Below are 15,257 nucleotides of genomic sequence, written 5' to 3' on the forward strand. Positions count from 1 at the left end.
AACTATTACGTAAAACAACGTACATATTGCACTTATTACACACGCTCATGTTGGTAGATAAGCAGTATGAAGAAGGAAATTCTCAAGTAAACATCACAGATTTTACAACAAGCCACCAGGTGGCACTGTGATAGTAGTTACATACAAAAAAAGTTATGTCATATAAAGTATAAAGGCAAACCAACGATCCAAGAACGTTACATTGCAGACATTTTAATAAATAATTTACGTCAGAGTACGTTATGCTTATTTTGTTATAATAATTTTAAATTAATTTATATAAAATTAAAACCACCTTTAAAAATATGAAAGAGAGCATTGTACCTTCAATATATTGTTTAATAGACACGAAGCGAAGCCAATCATGTGGCACGTTCATATTATAACACTAGAACATCGTAACAGTGAAACACATCGCTGTTGCTAATGGCAATTCTCAGGGCTTAGTCGAAGATTTTTAAGGAAAACTGAAAAAGAAGTTAAGATAACAAGGATAGTGCTACTTCAGGACAAAGAAAAAAGCTAAAACCTAAATTAAAATACATTCCCGTGACATGTAGAGGCAAGTTATCGGACAAAACTGAACGGCACTTCCGGAAGTCAAATGTTATTTCCGCATTTAAAACTTCCAAGACGCTAAAATCTAAGTTAAGACGCAAAACTGAGATGAGTGATGACAAAAATAATAGAACGGGTGTTTACAAATTAAATTGTGGCGAATGCAGTGGTTTTTATGTCGGACAGACGCTTAGGTCATTTTTTACGAAATTTAGGGAACACACTGGTACTCTTAATAACACCACTTTCGGATATCATCTCCGAGACAGGAAGCATAGCATTACTGATATTCGTCGTAACATGACAGTCTCAAATGTCCCCAAAGGCAAAAGCTTAGATATCTTAGAAAATCGACAAAGTTATAGTTTTAAGAAAGGATCATCGAACAATTTTTTAAATGACCACTTAATGTCTAACGAGAAAAAAATTATTACTACTTTTGTGATTTGTTTCTACGAAATTTCTCTTGTCAACATGATGTGCTTCCATAATTTCAGTTGAGGTCTCCTTTTTCTTATACAGTGGGATTGTGGAAAGCCCACACTGGAAAGACATTGTCTTCCCTCTGGGGTTGTCGACATTCATCGTAATACTTTGACCTCGAACGTTATTTTTTGCACTTTGAACATATATCACGTAGACACTGGGCGACACACTGGTTGTGAGCCTTCTGGTCATATTTTGTTTTTGGTAGTTATTAATTTATAAAATGTATAGAAATATTAAACATTACGACATGGCAGTTTTTCGGACTATGCTATTCGTTCCGTTTGTCCCTGACAGTTCCTATTTTACGCCTAGACCTCGAGCACTATGCTAGTACCTAAACCTCGAGCTAGAAGTAGATAGCTTAATATAGTGTGAATTATGTATAGAAAACTACATGGCCCTGTTTGTATAGCTGTTACGACTATATGAGTGTTTTTATGAGTTCATTAATTGAGTGTATTATGTAGCAAAATTTTTTGTATTACATAGCAAGTTTCAGGATTATGCTACATATTCCTGTGGTCTTGTAATTACTTTCTTTTATACCAAGAGCTAGAGCACCATATTAGTAACTAAACGTCGAGCTACTAGTTGGTGGGGTAAATATTGTAATATCTATCAAGCCAGATAAATGATTTCGTAGTATGGCTGCTTTACAAGTAGTGACATATTTGTGGTAGTTATGAGTTCCTTCGTGTTTGCTTGACTACGCCGAGGTACTGAACAACAGTGGTTGTCGAGGCTTCATGCTGTCTGCGTATTATGACACGCATATTTTTATTGTATTTGTTTTTATTATACGAACGTGCCATATGACTGGCTTCTCTACTTGTATATTAAATGGTATATTGAAGGTAAGTGCTTCCTATTATGTTTTTAAGGTGTTTTTAAATTTTACATAAATTTATTTAAAATTATTATAACAAAATAAGTGTAACGTACTCTGATTTGGATTATTTATTTTATGTCTGCAATGCACCATTCTTGGATTGTTGGTTCGTCTTTATACTTCATATGACACGACCTTTTCTTTTTTCTCTATTACCACAGTGCTACCTGGTGACTTCTTGTAACTTCTGTGATGTTTACTTGAGATGGTTGGTTAGCAGGTTGGTTGAAAGCGGGGGGGAGGGACCAAACTGCTAGGTCATCAGTCCCTTTACTTGAGACTCTCAGTCTCCATCCTGCTAATGTACCAACATGATAATCAGTGCAACATGTAAGTTGTTTTATGTAGTAGTTACTTTATGCTTGACTTACTGATATGCTATTGTTCCCATTTTCGTGAAGTATCGCTCTGTGATATGACACTATAATCTGCTTCTGATCAACATTCAATGAAATGTACTACAAGAGGTATGTTATATCCCGTAGTTCAAATGGTTCAAGTGGCTCTGAGCACTATGGGACTTAACATCTGAGGTCATCAGTCCCCCAGACTTAGAACTACTTAAACCTAATTAACCTAAGGACATCACACACATACATGCTCTAGGGAGGATTCGAACCTGCGACCGTAGCAGTCGCGCGGTTCCGGACTGAAGCGCCTAGAACCGCTCGGCCACCGCAGCCGGCATATCCCGTAGTATAGTCAATGTTTATGTAGTAGTGTATTACACCCCTTTACATCTGATTCCAGAGTGCTTCAATATGGTGACCTATGCTTTACAGATCTAATGACGGCAACGTAGTTTGCTGAAGCCTTTCATCACAATAAATACTGTATAGTACCGAGTTTGGATGTATGAAGTTGTACTTCTGTTTCTATTCTTCAGTAAGCTCCTAGATTGTTCTTAAGTGACATAGAGGATCCTGCTCCATTCCTCCTACCTGCGGCTACTCCTTGAAAGTACCATGACTTAAAACTCCTATTCTGCCTGTACCAATCACATAAACAGAACTTTCCATTACGGAGACGGACTATTACTAAAGCGAGAAGACAGAGGGTATGACTGTAGGACGATGCCATTAAATAAGGCAGAACACTGTCAAGTCATATTCCGTGATGTCCACTTACGTCCATGTTCTGCAAACGACAACAGAACACGTGGCAGAGTATACTCTCGGAAAGGTCATGACTGTTTCTTTTACTTATATTATAATCTTACTAGCTGCATTAATTTTCCTTGACGTGTAGCACAAATTGCAAAATCACTAGCAAAGATATTTTAATTTATAGTTTTTTAAAGCCTTCTCCACAATAAGCTTCCGATCGTTGCTGCACATTGTCCTCTCAGACTACTCCCCTAATTGAATAAATGTCATATGTACATGACACCCATACCGCCATGTGGTCGAAATTGTGGAATAGTAACGATCGAAATAGTTTACTGATGTAACAGACAGCCTTGGCGGACTTTGACGTCTTTTAATCGATGTTTGGTTGCTGTCGATCCTAGTATTTGGAAAATAGTAAAACAGATTGTGAAACCTGAATGCCAGTGATTGTATTAGACAGAAACTTCAATCAGAATCCTCCCTGGACCGGCATGTCACGTATCCTACTAGTATTTCTGGTAAGAAGGAAGAAAGAAACAAATATGTACGGTGAAGTACTTGGAAAACTTGAATATGTTTTCGATATGGTTATCTACTTTATCCGCAACAGAATAAACTTTTTTTTTTTGCCTCTAGGTCATGCAGCCAGCTCATAATTGATGTTGAGGTCTCACGCGCTCGCCCACACACACACACAAACACACACACACACACGCACACACACACACACACACACACACACACACACGTACGCACTGTTGCGGAATTATGTTGCGCAATTTGAAATTGCAAGTAATTGATTGCAGACGTTGCCGGAGGGGCAAGTACTTAAGGCATTGTGTTCGACATTTGTGAGTAGTTCCTGTCGAACAAGAGGTTATGGCAGTAGCAAAGATTTATGTTGGAGAAAATGCCACAAATATTACGCATGCTGTTGTTGTGTTACATGTGGAAGGAAATAGCACTACTGCAGGTTGCTGGTTAGCGGTGACAGACCTAGAAATAGAATTTTCATGTACTATGAAAAGAGAAGGCCGGCCGTTGTAGCCGAGCGGTTCTCGGCACTTCAGTCCGGAACCGCGCTGCTGCTACGGTCGCAGTTTCTAATCCTGCATCAGGCATGGATGTGTGTGCTGTCCTTATGTTAGTTAGGTTTAAGTAGCTCTAAGTTCTAGGGGACTGATGACCTCAGAAGTTGAGTCCCATAGTGCTCAGAGCCATTTGAACCATGTTATGTCCCATAGTGCTTAGAGCCATTTGAACCATTTGAAAAGAGAAACAATTTGCCTTACGAGAGACGTAGTGGCGTGTTCGTAAAAATTTACTTTTTTAAAAGATTGGTCAAATAATTAAAATTGTTTGCACTATCTTTCGGCTCCGACATTAAGGAAACAAACCTTTGGAAATTTACGTGTGAGGACAGATAATCGAGTAAGAGTGGTACCGAATGTGCAGGTCAGTTGCTTCTACAAGGCCTGCACTCATTTACTTAATTGCTGTGAAGCAGTTGTAGAAGCAGCTTTTGTTGCGCAAATGGGTAGTGACCATAATTGTACCACTATGTTTAGAGCATTCTTAATCGGTTGCAGGGATCCACATTGTTATTTTTTCAAAGTTAGTTTCTTTACTGTTCCTGGATGTAGCCTCATCGAGATTTTGTTGTAAATTTTATGTGCAGATTCAGTAGTAAATAATTTGTACACTGTTCATTCATGAGTGTATCAGAGAACAGTAATATGACCGAGAAGTTTCCATGAAAGCACGTAAAACTGCATTTAGCCGCGTCGATGCTGATAAACATAATTATTAACATGTTTTTTCGAAAGGCTCAAATGGATACAACATATAGTTTTTGGTTAGCAACTATATGAAATTTTGTGCCTGATGTGTGGCCTAGAAAATAAAGACTTTCGTATTGTACTCTACGTTTCTATTTGAAGTGTTCGTCGGCTGCACAGCTCAGTTGGTTGAGTTTATGCTGTCTGGCCGCTGGTACAAGGGGCAAGCGAATGAAAACAAGACAGGTGGAAAAAAGTACGTAAACTGCTCATTATTTCAGAAGTATTGGTCATGACTGTTACTACATTTGTTGCATTGTATGACAAGATAATCAGTGCCTTCATGGGAAACGGATGCAATGACCTACGGAACCATGACTGTATCCAGACGAGCACACCTTCATCCGAAGAAAATTGACGGTCACGAATGTCTTTTTTCAGGTCTCCAAAAATATGTAAATCGCACGGAGAGAGATCGGGACTGTATGGAAATGGCATTCCAGTGAAACTTCCGCAGAGTAGTCGAAACAATACTGGCGACATGTGGGCGAGCATTATCCTGCAATATCATGATGCCATCCGTTAACATTCCAGCGCGTTTGGACTTCTTGGAGCGCTTCAGTATTTGCGAAGTCTCCATGTACCATTGTGCGTTAATTGTGGTGCCGTGTTCCAGCAAGGCAATGAGCAGCGGGCCCTTGCAATCAAAGAAAACGGTCAGCATGACTTTCCCGGAGTTGGAACACCATATACACCCCCGAAAAAAAAGGCGACACCCTCAAGGACTTTGTTGAGTGGTACCAGGGCACAATATGCGCATATTGAGTGGTTGTGATGTTACTGACTCCTTTGTCACGGTCATCAGTAATCAGATGGTGTTCAGGAAGGCAATCTATGCCTCCTCTATTTTGACTCTGCAGGCAGTAACTGTGCTGAGTTTAGAGGAGAACAGTGTTTACAACACTCATTCTAGGGTGCAACCATGTCCCATCAGACGAACACGTACCCCAGTTGAAGGACTTTAGACATTTCAACAGTGTTGTGGTCGTGCGGAAAGCTTGATGAGTGTGTTGACGTATTCTTGCCCGTGTTGGACTTGATACCGGTAGTTTGTCGTTGCTTTCGGCAGTGGTCTGTGGAACATTTCCACAGCTGTAGACAAAGTTGTCGACGTCTGCGTAGTACATACATATGCCAAGATCGATGCATCGTGCGAGGAGCGGTGGCCCACCGAACATCATCCTGGGACGAAATCCAGGCACATATTGCACCTACCGTGTTATCAGATACCATTGGGAACATTCTGCTTGCATCAGGATGAAGGTCACGGGTGCTCCGGGCCTGGCTACCACTGACGTCACGACACCGCCACGTATAGAGACTCTACCGTCGTGAAATAGTTGACAGGAGAGTCAAATGGTGCTCAGTTATCTTCATTTATGAGAGTAGGTTCTGTGTGTATGCGACTGAAGGGCGCACAGACTTGGTGAGGTGTCTACTCCAGAGAGCATTCGCCGACTCATAAGCCCCAACCCAGTCTTCGTGGTGGTGGGGTTCATCTGTTTACAACTTGCGGTCACATTTGTGATCTGATATTTCTGTAGTAATCAATGCCCGCTACAGCGCACAGGCACAGGCTGTCATCACAGCGCTACCGCCAATTGTTCGACAGGAAGGTGATGTGCTTCTTCAGGAGGGCAATGCACGTCCACATAAGGCTGTTGCGACGCAACGTGCTCCTCGTGGTGTAGAATACCTGCCCTGGCCAGCAAGATCATCAGATCTCTCATCAGTTGAACACATATGGGGCATGACAAAACTTGTTCACAAGGTCCATACCACTGACGAATTGCAACAAAAGTCGTGAGATGCTTGGGACAATCTATCGCAGGATACCATCTGGCACCTGTATGACCGTTTGCATGCCAGAAAACACTGCTGTGTTGTCTCCAGATGGGGTGCATTGTGTATTGATGCGACTGCTTGGACATCCTTTACTATGGCAAATGTGTTTCATTTGGTCTGAATTTCTTATATATAATCCTACAACGATGAACTACATGTAGCCTCACTTCCCAATAAGACTATCTTTTCCTTCAGGGTGTTCCAAATTTATTTTATTACGGGAAGTGTAGAAGTTTCGCTGGCGTTGGCCTGGAGAGTTCGGTGGTTTTCTCCTCCCCACCAACCGTCATTATTGTTCTGTGTTGACGACAGAACCTTCTCTTGTGACAGAGCGTGCTGTTGCTGTATCGTTCGTAACGAAGACTAAACGTAAACGCATTGTTCTTAGCATTTCCAAGATATTAAAATAACAGCTTAAGAAAGGTGCTAGAAGAATAAGAGAAAAAATCAACAACTGTACGAAGAATATGACTTGGAAGGATGCTGTCTAAAATGACGTTAGAAGTTACAGTCAAGGACGCTACAGTAACAAAAGCTGTGAATAAATTCCTTCCCTCAGCCGGCCGGGGTAGCCGAGCGGTTCTAGGCGCTACAGTCTGGAACCGCGACCGCTACGGTCGCATGTTCGAATCCTGCCTCGGGCATGGATGTGTGTGATGTTCTTAAGTTAGTTAGATTTGAGTAGTTCTAAGTTCTAGGGGACTGATGACCTCAGAAGTTAAGTCCCATAGTGCTCAGAGCCATTTGAACCACTTTCCTTCCCTCAGACGAGTCTATCACTGCACGTGCGGAGCTACCAATCAGTCAGTTTGTTTTAGAATTGCCAGGGCTGATTGAAGAATCTGCAGGATTTTAAGAATGAGACCGGGAATATATTCCAGACTGCCTCAAATGTGATATCGATGACCTTGGCTACAAAGTACTGACGAACGATGTCTCATCGGCGGCCAAGACCCTTTCGACGACGAGGAAGAGCGTAACGGCAAAGACTGTGCTGAGCAACAACCATCCAGTGAGGAAGTTTTTCACATTTTTGTGATTAGTTCAGTACTTATTTGCGTCATATTCGTATGAACACTGGAACATTATATTTACGTAAATGATCGATTATCCGTAATAATATCAACTATCGGAACACTCCCCTCTCGAACCGTCTCGGACAATCGACAGTCCACTGCAGTGTTTAGTTTCGGGCTGACCAATGCGAACGTGCGGCTCTCTGTCATTAGGCTGAGAAACTACCTGCAGGACGTCTACGTCTGCTGGTTAGTAGTAGGACAAGGCGACAGTGTCTTGCTGTGTAGGGAGGTCAGAATGTAATCGTTGCTGAGCCACTTGGAGTGCTTGAGCCCGGAATACAGGGCTGGCCTCATTATGGCAGTTCATCACTCATGCTGGCGCCGCGCAGCCAGGGCGGAGCGCCGTCTGCGGGAGAAGTCCCGGTCCTTAGCAGTCGAGAACCCATTGTTCTCACTTCCCGACTTAAGACAACGGGCGGCCCATTGTCTTCACTTATTAACTTGGTACAATGTTACAAACTTACTCCGCGGTCCGATGAAAGCGTCTAGCCTCTGTGAAGTGTTGTTAGTCGCATTAAGCTCGGATGCCTCGGCGTCTCTGACGTTGTTAACTTTACACAAAGGGAGCGCGCGCCCCTCGGTAGGAGCTTGTTTGGAAGGAGGCGTGCTGGCGACGGTCAACGCAGACGCTATTACCAGCGCGCCAGCAACCTGCAGGCAGGAATAAGTTTAACAACTTTTTGCATAACTGGCTTCTACAGTCAAAATGTTATTAAAGCGATTAAATGTAAATCTATAAGTTTATATAACAAACCTTCTTAACACTGACAATTAGAAGTTACGTATTTAAGACCTTGCTCCCGCTTGCAACAGGCATTTCGTTCTTGGATACAGTGTTTCTGTCTAACATACTGGCGATTCTTACAGTCTCCTACCCACCACTTGGCATGTAAGGATGCTGAGTGTGTGTAGAAGTGTTTATATTTTGACCTGCCAGGTAGATAGCAGAACTGCGAAATTGTTTATATATCACAAGAACCGTTATTTGTGGATTCCTGAAAGAATTTCTCTACAAAGTAATTTAATTTAATGAGAATTGGTAGCCTATTTTTAGGACAAACAATCCGTTCCCGAATCTTAATACAAGTTTCAGATAGTTTTAGATGACAATGCCATGCTACTCGATAAGTTAAAACAAACAAATAAAAAAAGGAGAAAACTGCATAAATGCATTCTGCAATGTACTTAACTTCAACAACGTTAATTAACATGCATCTGCATCTACATGGATACTCTGCGAATCACGTTTAAGTGCCTGGCAGAAGGTCCATCGAATCACCTTCACAAAAATTCCCTATTATTCCAATATCGTACAGCGCGCGGAAAAACAGTGCGAGCTCTGATTTCCCTTATTTTACTAAGGTTATCGGTTCTCACTATGTAGGTCGGCACCAACAAAACATTTTCGCATTTGGAGGGGAATGTTGGTGATTGAAATTTCGTGAGATCATCTCGCCGCAATAAGAAACATCTTTGCTTTAATTACGTGCACCCCATTCCTTGTATCGTGTCCGTGACACTCTCTCCCCTGTTTCGCGATAATAGAAAACGTGCTGCCCTTCTTTGAACTTTTTCGATGTACTCCGCCTATCCAGTCTGGTAAGGATCCCCAACCTGCACCAGTATTCTAAAAGAGGACGGACAAGCGTAGTGTAGGCAGTCTCTTTAGTGGATCTGTTACATTTTCTAAGAGTCGTACCAATAAAACGCAGTCTTTGGTTTGCCTTCCCCATAACATTTACTGTGTGTTCCTTCAAGTTTAAGTTGCTCGTAATTGTAATTCCTAGGTATTTAGATGAATTTAAGGCCTTTAGATTTGACTGATTTATCCACTTACGTGGATGAGCTCACACTTTTCGTTATTTAGCGTCAATTGGCAATTTTTGCACCATACAGACATCTTTGTTGTAAGTGGGCAACTATTCCTAACTGACGTTCAACATTACGATCTTGCTTGGCTGAATGCAACACAAAGAACGGTTTAATATACTACTCCAAACTAAACACAGATCTGGAGGAAGAGGCACGCTTGTGACTAAATCATATGTAAGGTACTCCCTGCGCAATTGCAATGCGTCATTTACTTTTGGTGTACGGTGTGTCCTTGGATGTGCGGGACGCTAGCCGACTGCATATGCTTCGCGCTGCCTGTCAACCTACGAAACTGCTTATTATTGAATGAAGCGCCGGTCATATACTCTTACCGAGTTCTTGTGTGAAACAAAAGACCGTTTCTCCCCAGTATGTCTGTAATGGCTGTGTATACTCACTCGCCTGGTTGGTGGCTCGACATGGACAGCGATGTTCAAATGTGTGTGAATTTCTAAGGGACCAAACTGCTTAGGTCATCGGTCCCTAGCCTTACACGCTACTTAAACTAACCTATGCTAAGAACAACACACAAACCAATGCCCGAGGTGGACAGTGATGCTCTCGCAGTTCTCGCAAGAACGTATGAACCGGCACGACTCTTCCAGATCTCTCCACTTAGAGAATATATAAGACTCTCAGCTTATTTAGCGCTGCTCTATTTAGAGTCCATTGTGATCAAAGTGACCAGAGAATAAATATGTCTCCATGCCCCACGAAGCGTTAAGCGCTTCGTGTATCAGCACAACCTTTCGAAGAGAGAGAGAGCACTTTTTTCTCTGCAAATGCCATGTGTCGAGCTACCCCTCTGTGAAGAACACTACCTCCCTGCAAAACTGGAGTCTGCCAACGAAACTGCTACATGCAGGGATTATTCTTCCCACTCTCAAAACATTACTTTTAGCCATCCTGTCTGCTAACTTCACCTCCCTTTCCTCGAAATTTCCAGATTGTTCCATCAGTGAGAGAACATACTACGAGAGGCCCAGGCTTCTACTACCTTTCATACACGTATGAAGATATCAAGCACTGTTCACATGAGTGCCATGTACTGTTTTAACTACGTATCTCTTTCTCCGCCTCCGAAAACGCGTACCATCCAATTAGTGTGAACTATACAGTCGCCTCTCCATTAGGACACCTGATGCAATGAAAGTGCCTTTGACCCTCTGTGGCAAAACAAGTTACGCGACTCTGTTGAGACCCAGATGCATCCCCGTGATAGTTATGACCCACCCCTCTTCTTCGACATGAGTGTGCGACGTGACATTTAAATAAACATATGGAATCGTGGCTCAACGCCTCCTCCCCATTCCATCTGCGTTGCTACTGAATTGAATGTACATGCAAATGGGAAAAGGGATTACTTAGTATCGTATTCCGATCAGAGAAGTACACTCTCATTATCATTTGATATTTTAATATGGAAATTCAGTCTGTTACAAATAAAGTATATTGTGTGTCATATCATTCTAAGCGTCTCGTCGAGGAGATCCCCACAGAAGGTGGTAAAATGGACTGTCCCCTTATCTGTTACTCATGGAAGGTGGTAAAAAATGGACTGCCACCTTGCATCTGGATGAAAGAATGTAACATTTAAGTGCTTGGTAAACTGTATCAGTTACTCAACTATTAGCGATAAACGTGAACAAAAGTCATTGTGTCTAAGAACAGCTGTTGCAGCATGATGACAGTTTCCTGTTCACAAACTACATTTCTACATTTGTGCCAAAAAAAGAAAAAAATAACTCGTGGCGATTACGATCATTCACAAGTATAGGTATTTGCATTCAGGTATAAGTCGAAGTTCACAATAGCTTCGCATCATACACTGCTGGCCATTAAAATTACTACACCAAGACGATGACGTGCTACAGACGCGAAATTTAACCGACAGGAAGAAGATGCTGTGATATGCAAATGATTAGCTTTACAGAGCATTCAAACAAGGTTGGCGCCGATGGCGACACCTACAACGTGCTGACATGAGGAAAGTTTCCAACAGATTTCTCATACACAAACAGCAGTTGACCGGCGTTTCCTGGAGAAACGTTGTTGTGATGCCTCGTGTAAGGAGGAGAAATGCGTACCATCACGTTTCCGACTTCGATAAAGGTTGGATTGTAGCCTATCGCGATTGCGGTTTATCGTATCGCGACTTTGCTGCTCGCGTTGGTCGAGATCCAATGACTGTCAGCAGAATATGGAATCGGTGAGTTCAGGAGGGTAATACGGAACGTCTTGCTGGATCCCAACGCCCTCGTATCACTAGCAGTCGAGACGACAGACATCTTATCCACATGGCTGTAACGGATCGTGCAGCCACGTCTCGATCCCTGAGTCAACAGATGGGGACGTTTGCAAGACAACAAACATCTGCACGGAAAGTTCGACGACGTATGCAGCAGCATGGACTATCAGCTCGGAGACCATGGCTGCGGTTACCCTTGACGCTGGATCACAGTCAAGAGCGCCTGCGATGGTGTACTCAACGACGAACCTGGGTGTATGAGTGGCAAAACGTCTTTTTTTCGGATAAATCCAGGTTCTGTTTACAGCACCATGATGGTCGCATCCGTGTTTGGCGACATCGCGGTGAACGCACATTGGAAGCGTGTATTCGTCATCGCCATACTGGCGTATTAACTGGAGTGATGGTATGGGGCCATTGGTTACACGTTTCGGTCACCTCTTGTTCGCATTGACGGCACTTTGAACAGTGGACGTTACATTTCAGATGTGTTACGACCCGTGGCTCTCCTTCATTCGATCCCTGCAAGACCCTACATTTCAGCAGGACAATGCACGACCGCATGTTGCAGGTCCTGTACGGGCCTTTCTCGTTACAGAAATGTTGAACTGCTGCCATGGCCAGCACATTCTCCAGATCTCTCACCAACTGAAAACGTCTGGTGAATGGTGGCCGAGCAACTGGCTCGTCACAATACGCCAGTCACAACTCTTGACGAACTGTGGTATCGTGTTGAAGCTGCATGGGCAGCGTACCTGTACACGCCATCCATGCTCTGTTTGACTCAATGCCCAGGCGTATCAAGGCCGTTATTACGGCCAGAGGTGGTTGTTCTGGGTACCCGTTTATCATCTGCATTTCTTCTTGGTGTAGCATTTTTAATGGCCAGTAGTGTAGATAAATATTCTTAGACGTAGTGGATGAACGCATGTCACAGGTAGCTAGTTCATTTACAGTGGTGTTTTTGACAACTTTTAAAATTTGTTAATTCTTGACGGCGACTTCATACACAGACATAAAAGCACTGAAAACCCACCAACTCTTAGTTTTCGTTTCTTATACTGACGGCACTTTTAAAAACTTTGCACAAACTACTAAGTACCGCTGTTTTTTACTTTTTCCCATATTTGGTGTTGAGCTAAATTTACTGGTTTACTCTATCGTCACCGCAGTACATGGCCCAGTCATGTTAATGTGACCACTGCCTACGCTCGATGTTAATGTGCAACAACCACTCACAGACGGCAGGTAGCAGGGGTATATAAAGCCTGTCGGTGGGACGCGGAAACAGTGCAGTCGTTTTGGTATTGCGGAAAAAGGAGCGATTTATCTGACTTCCAAATGGGATTGATCATTGGCTTTCGGTGCAAGGGCGGAAGCATCTCGAAAACAGCAAAGTTCGTAAACTGTTCACGTGCCGCCATGGTTAAAGTATACCTTGCACGCCAAAATGGTGCGATCCAAAACTGCCGCCGAGGCAACTGTGGTGCACCAAGGGCCATATATGACAGCTGTGGCGATATGTAAGGGAGAATAGACATCACTGTTGAGCTACTGACGATGAACTAAGAGGCTACCAACAGTGTCTCCTCAACGGACCTTTCAACGAAAGTTGCTGCATAGGCGTCTCCGCCGCAGGCGCCTCGTTCATGCAGCCATACTGACAGCCATTCATCTGCGACGAAGGCTGGAATTTGCACGCCAGTATCGCTTCTGGACGTCCACTTAGTGGTGACATGTGGCCTCTTCAGGTGAATCACGTTTAAGCTCCGCCGGACAGGAAGCAAACACTCTGCAACAATAGTCGGGAGGGTCCAGACAGGAGGAGGGAGCATTATGGTCTGGTGAATGTTTTCGTGGCATTCCGTGTGGGATCTCGTCATTCTGGAAGTCACTATGGATCAACACAAGTATGTATCTATCCTCGGGTACTATGTTCACCTCTACATGCAGTGTACTTTTTCCTTGCACAATGGTATCTACCACCAGGACAATACAACGTATCACACAGTTCGCAATGTACGAGAGTGGTTTGAAGAGCACGAGGAAGAATTTACCGTACTCAAAAATGGTTCAAATGGCTCTGAGCACTATGGTACTTAACATCTGTGGTCATCAGTCCCCTAAACCTAAGTAACCTAAGGACAGCACACACATCCATTCCCGAGGCAGGATTCGAACCTGCGACTGTAGCGACTGTAGCGCCTAGAACCGCTCGGCCATACAGGCCGGCTTTACCGTACTCCCTTGGCCACCAGACTCCCCAGACTCGATCCCAATCGAGAGTCTGTGAGACCAACTCAATCGAACATTTCGCGCCATGGATTCTAAACAGAGAAATCAAGTGCAGATGGCTACGGCACTGCAGTCGGCATGAATCCACAGTCCCGTCGGCACCTTCCAGAACCCCACTGACTCGCTTCCTGACGTGTTCCGTCTGTCCGCGGTACAAAAGGCGGTTATTCAGGCATTTAGAAGGAGGTCACCATAATGTGACTGGACAATGTATAAGCGGCATATTAATGAAAGAATCTGCAGCTAGTACTGAACTTATATCTTTGCCTTTCAGGAGAATTCTTATACAGTATACTTCCCCATACCGATAAATTCGTCAAGCAGTCTAAATGTTTCGTATAACAACCTTCTTGCATCAGCCAAAAACGATAAAATCTGGCTAGTCGAGGGCTTCCCGTACCGCAACGACACACATCTTTATCTACAAAACTCGAACCGGACACACATTACCGATATTGTCCTTTAGAGGACAGAGCTCTTCGGTACCACTCTGGCTACTGTCCAAAAGACATAACTAGATAAGTGGTCTCATGTTGATGGTCTCAAGTAGGACAAGGCAGGAAAGAGGTCGTCGTGGAGTTTCCCAGAACAAACAAAGACAGGGGTCAACGGCAGAGCACCACAGCGCTGTCATAAAGATCTCATGAGGGAGCACTTGCACCCGCTATAGCACCCAGGAAACTGTATTAGGAGCACCAAGAGAACTCGTCGTTTTACCTTACTATTACTTTGCGTTATATCCTTTCTAACGAAAAAGTCACACTTGCTGACCCAGAAGGTGCTCTCCTTTCCTTGCCCCTCCACCATACGCTGCAAGTAACTTGTCCCTGTCCTTCCAATTACCGATGAAACACTGAACCAGCAGTCGTGGGAAATGGGACTCGAAACGCGTCGCGACATCCATGTGTAGGTTTTCAATGCGTTCCCTAAATCGTTAAGATGACTGCAGTGACGATTCCTGTGAAATCTCTTTCCCATCTTTCTTCAGTCTGAAGGTTTGCTTCCTCAACGTTAAAGATGCTAAACCTCAATCAT

At 43.4% G+C, this 15,257-nt stretch overlaps 1 long non-coding RNA gene across 2 annotated transcripts in view; it reads right to left on the reverse strand.

Annotated features, from left to right (window-relative positions):
- Positions 1-15,257, reverse strand: part of LOC124545364 — a 453,450-nt gene that overhangs the window by 288,556 nt on the left and 149,637 nt on the right. The window contains exon 2 of one of the 2 annotated variants that reach the window (XR_006967610.1): positions 8,272-8,458. The exons of the other annotated variant lie outside the window; for it this stretch is intronic. This is a non-coding gene — a long non-coding RNA (uncharacterized LOC124545364). The remainder of the gene's footprint in view (positions 1-8,271; positions 8,459-15,257) is intronic. 2 annotated transcript variants of the gene reach the window in all.

The sequence above is a fragment of the Schistocerca americana genome, chromosome 1 (genome assembly GCF_021461395.2).
Source record: "Schistocerca americana isolate TAMUIC-IGC-003095 chromosome 1, iqSchAmer2.1, whole genome shotgun sequence".
In the NCBI taxonomy this organism is placed as follows: Eukaryota; Metazoa; Arthropoda; class Insecta; order Orthoptera; family Acrididae; genus Schistocerca; species Schistocerca americana.